This window comes from Chenopodium quinoa, unplaced genomic scaffold (assembly GCF_001683475.1).
Source record: "Chenopodium quinoa cultivar QQ74 unplaced genomic scaffold, ASM168347v1, whole genome shotgun sequence".
NCBI classification, from domain to species: domain Eukaryota; kingdom Viridiplantae; phylum Streptophyta; class Magnoliopsida; order Caryophyllales; family Amaranthaceae; genus Chenopodium; species Chenopodium quinoa.
The window spans coordinates 41,637-54,171 of record NW_018745256.1 but is presented as its reverse complement, the minus strand read 5'-3'; the positions used below and the strand labels follow the sequence as shown (position 1 = coordinate 54,171).

Sequence of the window (12,535 nt, the reverse complement as noted above, 5' to 3'; positions counted from 1 at the left end):
TACTGGGAAGATCATGGCGGAAAAATCGAGACCTAACAAAAGAAGTAAACCTGAAGTGTTGCGAAAGACTGGGATGGGAAACAAAACGGAATGTACCGGATTTATAGCACGTACAACCATCAAACCAGAGACCAAAGCCGGGCTCGACAAAACAGAAGTATCATGGTACGTCGTCCTTCACTGAAATGGAACTTTCATGCTGGTTTGGAGTAAGAACTAGCATAAAAGTCGATCTATTACGTACGACCAGCGCGGTTGTTCATATTTCATTTCCTTCTTCCAAACCAAGCCCTTCTTGGAGAGCATTCACTGAGTTACTTACGATCTCTCGACGCCGAGAATTTCTTATGTGCCCGGGTTCGGCTAGCTTCTTCCCCACCTTTTAGCATTCTGGGCAATAAAGAAACCCAAAATCAAAAAGAAAGAAGAGAAATTGGGCCATGTTTCCCGAGGGAGGCTGCTTTCTCTCAGGGCAGCAGTCGACTAGAAGTAGAAGACTGCTCTATGAGGGCTTCCCTCTTTCCTGGGCTCTGCTCGCCCGTCTACGCTCCGACCCAGAAAGTCATAATTGAGAAAATGTTTCCTTACTTGTTCTTCTAAGTGAATTGGCATTACCTTGCCTGCATTAAGATTTAAAACTTGTCGTAAAAAAAAAGGCAATCAACCAGAATAAAGAAAAAAAAAAAATGAAACCGGTTCAATATTTTATCTAGATGGATCCCTGTCCTTATCTCTATCCGGATAGATATGCCCCTATGAGCGACTACGCCGATCTTTATGTGTTTTGGCCACGCCCCTTTCCGCTCCGAAGAGGAAGGTTTGGATCTTTCAATCTTATGTCGTGAGGGATGTGATCTATGTTAGGTCCATAAGATACCACAGCTTTTAGTGTTCTATGATTGACCTCCGAATAATGAGTAGGTAGTTCTATCCTTTTGATTCTTCTCTGCATTCTCTTCTTCGATAAGGTCACGGAGTGAAAAAAATTCCTCTTCATTCTGTTGTGCTCAGCGTCGGATCCAAACTTCTTTGTTCTTTTTAAGTCTTCTTTTTGCATAGAAGAATGTAACTTTTGCAAAAACCGGTCTTTTAGTAGTAGGCGGCATTCCTTCTTAGTTTTGAGTCGGCAGAACCATTCTGTTTTGCTTCTTCTCCACAGTCTTACTCGGCGGAGCCATTTTTTTTTTGCTTCTTCTTTTTTTATTTTTTCTTCTCTGCATTCTTACCCAGCGACCCCAAAATTTGCCTATGATTTTTTCAACTGATATTTTGATATAGAAGAATCTCCTTATTTCTTCACCGCGGGTTCTCGCGTAATTTTCTTGAAAAGATATTATATCACCGTGGGAAACTTGAAAATGACTAATGTTGACTATTCCATTATTCACACACACTTTTCGATGACTTATCGGCTGCCTTGCTTGAGGAATAGTTTCACAAAAATGGAGACGAACCAGAATAACGTCCAATCTTGTTTCTGGGTTGAGTAGAAAAGGGATATATGAAGTTCGTTTTGTTCTTCTATGCATCTTTGTGATGGGTAAATTACCATGAAAAAGGGACAACTTTCGTGTAGTTTGTAATTGTATGTAACTGTTACGATTTTTTCTCGGATAAATCTTTTTCTTAATAGATCTTTTCTTCATTCTCAATTTTCCGAGAATGCGGCGTTGCACTATTGTAAGTTCTTTATTCCGAACATTTCCCGAAAGTAGACGACAAGTTTTAAGTTTTAATGCAGGCATTATGTATTATTGAATCAGTCAGTCTTTTTCGCCACATCGGGGCTATGGGACTTGAACCCAACTCTTTCCGCGACCCCTCCACGAATAACGAGAAAACAAAACATTTCTCTTTTCTACGAGAATTTATGTTTCGCTGCTTTTCTACTTGGCTGTACGACATGAGTTTCAGTATACCAAAGGGTCAAACCCCGCTGAAGCACTGGAAAAATGTTTACCATGATTTCGAGCGCTTTTCAAAAACCATTTGCTCGCAATGCCTTGAGTGGACAGGTCCAACAGTACGCCCACTAGATCCTTCATAGAGAACTGTGAAGAGAGTCTAGAAATCAATGAACGAAGAACAGCTAATGAAGAACCGGTCAAAATGATATCATCCACATAGAGCAGAATAATCACTATCTCAAAGGAGGATCGCCAGATAAACATCGAAGGATCAGCTCGACTACAGCTAAAACTCAGAAATAAAGCTCGTGGAGCCTGTCGTAAACCATAAATCGAACGATGTAACTTACAGACATGTTTGTTTAGAACGAGCAGGGTCAACAAAGCCTGGTGGTTGAACCATAAATACTTTTTCATTCAACTTATCATGTAAAAATAAAAAGGCATTTTTGACATCCAACAACGTTCATAGAGGGTTCATATGGCACTCAATACCAAGTCTTATTCTGCAGAAGAGCGGTATACTCATCTTTCATAGCCGAAACCCCCAACTGTTACCCTCAGGTAGAAGGAAGAGCTCTTTTACACTCCTATTAGTCTCAAAACCGAGCTATCTGCTAAAGGAAGAAGTTCACTGCGAACTCCAATTCAAGCTTAAACCAGCAGCATACACAGAAGCTCCCGCCGGGGAAGAAGGTCCCCATGAGCACTCAAAAAGGATTTTTCTTTACTAAAAGTAGACTTAACCCATCTATTCAAAATAGAATCAGGGTCATTACATAAGATATGCACAATATGCTTCACCACAGATGCTTTGTTCCATTCATGAACTCTCTTAATGCCAAAACCACCTTCCCTAGTAGGAGGTCCAAGCAAGGCTCCAGTGTGCTTTCAATCTATCCCTTTCCACAGGAAAAAAAAATCCGCTCAATGTCCTTGAAAGGGTAATATTAAGATACTTTTACAGTAATTCTGAATAGAAAACAGGACTGATTTGATCAGCTGTACCATACCAGCATAAGAAAGGCTCTTGCTGGTCAAGGACTTCACTCTGGTAAGAATCCTTTATACTAAAGCTTTTGCACAAAGATTTTCTCTAAGTGTTCGAGTGAGGGTTGTTGACTCGGCTCGGAATTTGAAGCTTAAGAAGCATTCCTGTGACCTGACGGGCCATATGAAAGGTTTCTTTATCCTCCTTTACAAAGGCATAACAATTCAAAAAAGGTAACCAGATCTATTCACTTGAGTTCTTTCATCAGTGAATCCGGAAGTGACTCCGCTAAGGCTAAAACTTCTCCCTTCCTTTTTCCCTTTACTGATCCTTATGAATGGCACATAAGAAGTGAAATAATAAAGGAAATCTTATTAAATAAGAATTGTAGTTCATATCGCGAATGGTACGCTTTTAGGGGTGGAGTTCCAGTTTCTTACTCTGGTATAAGCTTTAGCATCCACAATGATGGGTAGTTTAACATATAACTGACCCCTAACGAAATATAATCAAATGAGGATGGTAATTACTATTTGCTTACTTGAACAAGTAAGGTTCTTCCCGAACTCTTTGACAGGGGCCTTTACCTGCTATCTCACTCTCCTTATAATGTCTATCTTTACCTGGAACGAGATGGAGAGGGATTTCAACACTCTGTTCTTTAGAGCTGAGCCAACAGAGGGGTTTGGACGTTGAGTTGAGAAAAGAAGGCATGGGAATGAGTTACTAATAACGAGCTCTTGAAAAAGGCTTTGCTTATGCTTTATTTCCTTGGTTTGCTGGTTTAGGAGCAGGTTGTAATAGCTAAAGCTATGCTTTTGGAAAGAGGGAAGATTGAAGCTCCTTGCTTGAAAGCTTTTCTTTGACTACCATTAATAAGGATAGAATAGGACTTGGAGTCCAAATGCATTCATTATATAATGACTTTATTGAGAATGAGAGATAGAGGAAACTTAAGATGAGAGAGCGTTTCTTTATCTTTAATGAATTTCCATTCCAATCTATTACCATATGCTTTGTCAAGATCGTCTTTGATGGCCAGAAGGAGAAGGCCCATCGTTCCTCAACCTGCGTTGCTCCTACTAATAGTATGTTTGATTTCCTACACCACTAAATATACTAGGAATATACTAGGACATTCTAACAAACAATAAATAAGAAGACGTCCAGGGACAAGTAGGCTGCCTTGTAAAGGCCAATGAGGTCTGGTAAGAAACTTCTCATTCTCCCCACTCATATTTTAGCCACTATTTTAGACTAGGTCAACCATAGACCAATCGCTATGAATTGATGGACAAATTAGGGCTTTGTGACTTAGGAGATGAGGCAAATTCTATTTAAATTCTGATGGAGAAAACATCTCTCATAAATCTTAGCTAGAGCAAACCATATAGAGGTATTGATAATAGGCAAGCATTCTTGATAGAAATTGGCTTGGAAAGGAGACTGAGTTCAGGTAAGAAGAGGGTCAATTTTCGCATGTCTTCTTTGCTTTCATGGCCCAAATAGCTGGCCTATATTCCTCTCTCTTACTTACCCTTTCATTCCAAGTAGGCGATCCGATCCATTGCTATTGATGCTTGCTCAGGTGCTTCTAGCCTCGTATACGGATCTGGATCACGATCTCGATATGGAAGGTATGCTGCCCTTTTTTGGAGAAAGAACCAAATTCTTCATCTTGCTCCCTGTGCAACCTGCCCATTTTTTTAACTGTCTACGGTTGTCAGCCTGCCATTCAATGCAATTCACATGAGCCTAGGAACCAGTCATGAACATTTTCTCAAATTTGAATAAAGAGGGAGCAAGAGTAAGCCTTCTTGATTCCAGCAGTTATGCCCGGTAGAGTTAAGATCAGTCCTGGAAATACTTCCTGGCACTTAGGATTTTCCTGATGACCCAACTGGGATTGTAGCCTAGTCAATTTCTTGCTGCTTCAGATAGTTGGTATGGACCCAGCCACAGTCTTTTCTCAAGGACCCGGAGATGTTTACAAATGCTTGTTCCACAGGTCAAGACACCCCTGTAGAAAGTTGGTATTCAAGAGACGGAAACTATGTCAAGAAGGTGGAACTAGGAATAAGAACAGGGACCCACGTCGAGCCATCCTGACGGACGAGCAGCATCAATTGAATCGGCAGACACAAAGACGAAGACAGAGACGAGCTAACATGTAAAGTGGTGGAATGGAAAAGGATGGTTGCCCACCCAGGACAGCACATAGAGTAAGGTTGGCTCTATGCGAGAGAGGAAAACCGCATGGACACGGCTCCTTTTGGATAGATCGTCAAGCTATTTACCCATATAGTTCTTATCGCGAGGGTGAAATACAATCCATTACATCTGGATTGAAACTTGAGAACCTCGAGAACCAAAGATATAAACTGAAAGATAGAAGCTATCTAACAATTTGAATATGAATAGGAAAGCCTTCAGAGAAAAGAGACATGGACAATGTATCCTGAACAATATGGCAATCTCTTCCTCTTTCGATTGGCAAAGAAGCAATAATAGTAAAGCGATAAAAGAAGCAACTCCTTGAGCGGCTCTATCAAGGAGCAGAGACAAGGGATTTTCTCCAGTGGTCATTAGTAATGCACTTTGTGGTCCTTATTGGGTGCTGGCGAAGCATAAGAGGAGATTCTTAACGTCAGGAATATCGGCCTTAGCATCTTTCTTATAAAAAATTCGATTATCTTTCTCTACTTGAGAAGGTTCTTACCAGGCATACTACTCATCGATTATTTTGCCCTTTGGGATCGAAACAACCTATTAAGGGTTGTCGCCTACATAACCTACCTCCCAGACTAAGGGAAGAAGGTCTCAGATCACTGTAGTTCGAGCCCTTTTGTTAAAGCAGTTCCTGTACTTTGAATGAATTCAAGCTAGTAAAGTAGTCTGCTTGAAGGGGGCCCTCCTCACCTCTCCCCTTCCCCTTATCATTGAAGCAAGCCAAAAACGAACCATGATACAAGGGCCTGCCTCTCAGTACGTTAAAACTGAAGTTACACTCTTTCACTGTCTTACTTTGGCCCCTCTCTAGCCAAATAAAAAAATGGGAACAACCCCTGAGACACCGAACCAATTCCCTAGAAGTCACGCATATACCATGTCAGCCTCCACCTTCACTAAGAAAAATAAGCGATCCTTACTGTCCATCTTTATTCCTCCGTTTCAACGAAGTTTATCCACCCTTGAGTAAGAAAAGGTGCTTCAGCGGCTATGCTTCTCCAGGGCCTTTAAAAACCCGACCATAGACATTGCTCTGCCCCCGATGTTGTAATTCTTCTAGTCATTCACTTTCTTCGCCGCAAATGAAGAGAATAAATCATACTCTTATGCTATGAGTCAATCGATAGCTTACTACATGTGGTAGTTTATAGGAACAAATCCTAAACTTCTGTCTCTATACTCAGCATTTGTGCTAAACTTTGATTAAAGAGAGATGTGGGTGTGAACACCCCCTCCAAGCAGGTTTCGAGTAGCTTTTAGCAGGAACATTGCTAATTGAACCAATCCTATTCGCGGTGAACAGAGGATAGGGCTCAGCATCTCTGATCATTCCATACTTTTCAGAAAAAGCTTTATTCCAATTCACAGGATGGAGTCGTATTCTTACTAACTATAGTTAGATAGTACTAAACCAAATACAAAGCATGCAATAGTGAAACAAAAAAAAGTCTTTAAGACAAGAACCCAGGAATTGATTGATTCGAGATCCCTGTTCCAAAGAAAAAGTGCTACCTATAGTTCATTATAAGTAGACAGTTACTTACTGACTTAGAGTGAGAATACTCTTTATATGGCACTTATCCCAGAATACCCAACCTGATTCGGAAACTCCAACTGATTGAGCTAACTTCCTTTCAACTACAACTGATTCTGAGACTAAACCAGAGAATAGAATGAAGAAAGCTGTTAATTCCCTTAAGCTTCGCATAAGCGATTACATACCACAAGCTTAAGGTATTCTAACTCAGTCTCGTTAATCGATTCACTTTCACTCACTCTCGCGTTACCACGCTAGCTTAAATAGTCATATTGAGTTCATCACCAGTGACATAAGCAGTGGAGGTATATGCTGTGGTGAGAATGGCTATTTACCTAACTTCTTAGGATCCAACTCCTGTTGAACCGGTAACATACTACTACTGATACCACTTACAAGAAAGACAGCTATAGCAACACCCCTCTATGACAGAACAGGGAATCCTTTAAGCAAGTACCCTTTCTAAAAAAGGCCATGTCCATACTCTCTTCCAAAAGCATAGCTTATTAGGCTGAAGGAAGAGACTAAAGCGAATTATTCATCAAGTTTATCATGACGACGGAAGTCTGAGAGGGGACCGATCTTCGTCCAACGCTGGGATTGGTACTTTCTTTGGCACAGGGCTACCTTCCAACTTGGTACCCTAGATTCACCAGTGAGCTGCCGAATGACCAGCTTGGAATCTCCGCGAACTTATAGGAACTAAAACCCCATTAGGACCGCCGCTTCGAGGCCAATAACAAGCGATTCAAAAGAGTTGGTATGCGCGCACATAGCACTTGCGAGACAAGGGGTACTCAAAGACCTTTTGACTACGGTTCCAATAAGTAATCTCGGGAAATGTTAAGTTATTGCGTCCCCCGGGCTTTAGATTGCAGCTTAGCGTGAAGTATAGGTTATGCGTTATGTGGCAGAATCAGAATTAGAGTATCAAAATCTCGAGGGGAATCGTCGTATATATGATGAAAGGGATGTTGATTCGAGTGGGCTTCCTTTCCTAAAAAAAAAAGAAGCGGCGTAATCGTAAGAATCACCAAGACCATGATTGTCGCCTAACCAAGGCAAAAATCTGGACCCACTGGAATCCTACACTCTTCTCAGTTGGATCTTTTTCCTTAGCGTGGATCGGGATTGAGCATTCCTCTCCTTTAACTTGGATCGCTTGCATTAGGATAAACAAGGGGGACTGAGTTTGTAGTTTGTGTGAAATCCGCTTGCTTTTGAAGGGCTTTTAATTCTACCAATCAGGCTGGCTCAACAGGAGAAGGTGGCCATGAAAGCCAGAAGTGGATGCTGATTCTCTCTGAGTGCTAGTCGAGATTGCTGATTAACTAAGGGTTGAAGGGGCTTAGCTAGCTATCTTGTCTTTGCCCTGGGACTTTTTTTTTCTTTAAAGACAGACGACTTGTGACCTATCACGTCATTCCATTCCCTTAGGTGACGTCCTTTATGATTATATAATCAACTAATTAAATGGTGATGGTTCCTACTTGAAGTATATCTAAGCTCTTTCAATCACATAGGAAAAATCTCACTTGCAGAGTCTTCCGAGAAGGGCTCAGCCCGCTATAAGGACTCCGAGAAAGCAATTTCCCATAAAGAAAAAATGCATTCACTCACATACCTTTGCGCTATACACAAAGCTTGTTTCAGAGCGTACGAAAGGAGGATCCTTTTGCCTTCATTCCGTTGAAACAAGAAAAGACCGTCTTCGTTGGTACCGTACCGATATGACTTCCGATCGATAGGCAGCTAGGAGTTAGGAGTTCTAGTTGCTGAAGTGGGTCTTTGATGGCGATTTTGCTTTATCTGAAACTCTCTGTCGTACCCCGGTTCGTCTATCGAATGGTTTTTTTGAACATGGCTGCCCGTCTGGATGATATATAGGAATCAGTTTACCTCGTCCAATTGACTTGCTTGCTACAACAAAGGAAATTGTTCGAACTACGGAACCTGAGGGACTATCCCATTAATAAAGACTGAAGCTAGACTAGCAGCCTCGCCCATCCACACCGCTGATTGCTTAAATTCCCTGGCCTTCCAGGCAAGCCAACTCATGATGAATCTCTTGCTGCAACATCAGTCTCGCCCTTTTCAACCATCAAAAAGAACAGTACCAGCACATAAAACGACTTGCTCTCTGGAATCAAGTCTTCTTCAATGGCTCACTTCGCCTACGCAACGAAGAGAAGTAGTTTACTTGCTTGCTTAGCTCGAACATGCCAACAGCATTCCGTTCACTTACGCAACATTGACTCGTTTACTTGTTAGCTAGCTCTATTCCACACCTTATATTTCATGGAATCTAAGGTTCTGAAAGAATGTCGTAAGTAAAAGAAAACTTTTTAAAATGAAAGAGGCGAAGGAGACGAAAAGCAGCTAAGAACCTAACAGAACTTTTTTTTCTTATGTTTTTCTAATTAAGTCGCATTTTTTGAATTACATTCCACGCGAATCTAATAAAGTAAGTAGTTTCTTATATCCTAAAAGATAAGAGAAGAACTAACCTAAAGATTGACTCTTCAACTTGTCGTTATAGAACTGAGGAGGATCAATCCCTAAAAGAAAGCGAAAAGACTGGCAAAGGCGATTCGTTGCATCTAGGGTTCTGGCTTTAAATCAAGAAAGAATATGAGGCAAGGAATCTTGCAATATTAAGAACTTCCTCCAACATCATTCCATAGTATGCCTTTTCTATTTACTGTCAGATTGTGCGGAAGCTGGCCACTCGCTACGCCGTGTGCGTAGAAAAGCTCTTAAAGTTTAAAAAGCATAAAGAAAGTAAAGTAAGAAGGAAATGTGCCTTCTCCGATTAGAAGGTTACGGGACTCCTCTTCATACAAAATGGACTACGATAGGATAGGGAGGAATGGAATGAGAGACTACGAAAGTGAGTCAAACCCACAGAGAAGGAAAGAACTCAATCGAATCACTCCAGGAAAAGGAAGTGCACCTTTGAGAATCCGACTAAAGGTTAGGGGGATGGGAAGACAACTGCAAGCACATAATCTCGCTATACGAATGGTTCTCCACCCGCTTACACATCCCATCGATCTCCTTACCAACTGTCCGACTGGACGCGAGACATAGTCCGCCCTCAATAAAGATTGATCCCCTAGGGGCAATTTCCACAAAGAGAAAGTTAGGAAGAAGGGGTCTCCTCGTAGTGAATGAGGTAAAAAGAAAGAGCTTTATATACGAAAAAACATTTCATTATGACCCGGACGAAAGAAGGTTAGCGACCTTACCTCATCTTTGGATTATATTGTCGAGCAGACAAGTCATTCAGCAATGAAACTTCCATTAAGTAGATTGACCGTTCACGAATCTGTCTTGAAGGGTGAGATCCTTATTGCATAGATAAGGACGTGGTGGCTGGTATTATCGTATATAAGATAAAGGTTGTTTTTTCGAAGTGATCCAACCTATAAGATAACTATCCGTTTCATAAGAGAATATGGGAGTAATTACCTGTATAAAAAAAGTTTTCTTTCTTAGTTGCGACTTTCTAGTTTGGCAGCACCTTAAAGCTAGAAATTGGAGTGTATGCTGTAGTGCGCTAAATGAGAAAATATCATTCCCATGGAATGTCATTTGTGGGGCAAAACCTCACTCACTTTGAACTTCGCTAGTCAAAGCCTTTGCTTTATCAATTATCCTATTTTCGAGCTGTAAATATACAACTCATTCTATCACTATTACGACTAATAGTTGAAAGAAGTCATGCTATACCTATTCTACATGCCAAATCGTCTTCTTTTCATCAAACCTTCCACCAGCTGTTGATTCTCAACAGCCTATTCTATCAAAGGTAAAGTTCGTATATTAGGAGTGGAATTCCCTAGCTATAGCCTTGAATAAAGTAAGATAGAGTGCGATGTTGATGATACACATTAATGAGATTCCTTTAACACACCCTGAGGCTTAAGAAAGATGGCCATATAAGTGACTTCCTAGCCAGAGAAGAACAACAGGAGCTATACTCAAGGAAGTTATGGACTGGAATCAGAGATTGGATGGACATCCGGAACAGAGAGGAAGCAAACAAGGCCAGTTCATAAAGACGTCTGACCGTACTCCGGATTTCCATAAAAGCGCTGGACTACCTTCAAGAATTCCCAACTCTGGGATAGATAGATCGCCCCGGCAGCTTTCTCATCCAATTCTTCTACTTGAGTAAGTACTACCGGGCTTGGAAATTTCATTTTTCCTTTTTTTTTAATCCAACCGGAGAAATAGCAGTGATAACCAGGTCAAAGAGTCACATAGATATGCCCAATACCAATACCTCTACCCAGTATGAGGATCGGTATCCCTGAGAGGAGCAAAGTGAAAAGGTAGGGATTTAGAGTTCCGTGCTCTAGGGCTTTGACTTATAATAAAGAAGGAGAACTTGGAAATCGCGAACCTGCTGCTCGCTCGTGGCTTGTGCTAATGCGACTCGGGAATGAGGGAAGACCACGACCTAACCAAAGCACCATTGCTTGCTTTGGCAGCCGCATTTTAGTGTCCAAAGAACCCTCTATCTGGCACCTCCAATACGACATAATGTGCTAAAGCGTCGTATAGGATATCGAGCATGAATTGCCTAAAACCCATAAGGATGGTACCAATTGTTTCAAGTTTGAATAGATAGAGGACTAGCTGTTTAACAAATTTGTTTCCACATTTATCCAGCTAGCCACATTCTCAACATCTGGTTGATGCAATCCTTGACTAGATCTTTTTACTTGTATGACTTAGACGTCTATCTCGTCTTTCTCTAAAAAGTGATTCGATCGATGAGATTGATATATTCAAATCTTTCATTGAAAGACAGAATCCAGAGATGGGCTTACTATATTATACAGTGGATTCATTACATCCCGCCTGAAGGAGATACCCGACTTCTTTGGCTTTCGTTTAGCCAACTAGTGAATGCCTGAGAAGGGGGGCTCTCGTGCTTCACTGGATAAAAGCACCAGTCTACCGCTTTCAATACAGCGAGACTTCGCCGATTGAGAATATACTTTGAATAGATAGTAAGAAGAAGGCATTTTGACTCTCTTTCTAGTGGGCTTGGAAGGAAGCAGAATATCCTTCGGTTTACCATATGGTTAGTGGGCGGTATAGGTAATTCAAAAAAAAGTTTTCAAATCTGTTTATCAAAGTGCTTCTCCCATTGCTCAAGACATATCTTTTCAACCGAAAAAAAAGAGGATCATTTCGTTCTATTTTTAATCAACGAAGCTAATTGAATCAAATAAAAGTCAAATGCATTCTACAAAGCTAATTGAATCAAATGAAAGTCAAACACATTAAAAAAAGCTTTTTGAAACAAATGAAAGTCAAACACATTCAAACAAAGCTAATTGAATCAAATAAAAGTCAAATGCATTCTACAAAGCTAATTGAATCAAATGAAAGTCAAACACATTCAAACAAAGCTAATTGAATCAAATGAAAGTCTAATGCATTCTACAAAGCTAATTGAATCAAATGAAAGTCAAACACATTCAAACAAAGCTAATTGAATCAAATGAAAGACTAATGCATTCTACAAAGCTAATTGAATCAATTGAAAGTCAAACACATTCAAACAAAGCTTTTTAAATCAAATGAAAGTCAAATGCATTCAAAAAAGCTAATTGAATCAAAAGAAAGTCAAATGCAATCTACAAAAACTGAATTAAATGAAAGTCAAACACATTCAAACAAAGCTAATTGAATCAAATGAAAGTCTAAGGCATTCTACAAAGCTAATTGAATCAAATGAAAGTCAAACACATTCAAACAAAGTTTTTTTAAACAAATGAAAGTCAAATGCATGCAACAAAGCTAATTGAATCAAATGAAAGTCAAATGCATTCCACAAAGCTAATTGAATCAAAT

The 12,535-nt window shown here is 40.4% G+C and overlaps 1 pseudogene; it reads right to left on the bottom strand.

The window, feature by feature from the left end:
- Window positions 1-597: 597 nt before the first annotated feature.
- Window positions 598-1,775, bottom strand: LOC110711334 (annotated as a pseudogene).
- Between the last annotated feature and the right edge of the window lie 10,760 nt (window positions 1,776-12,535).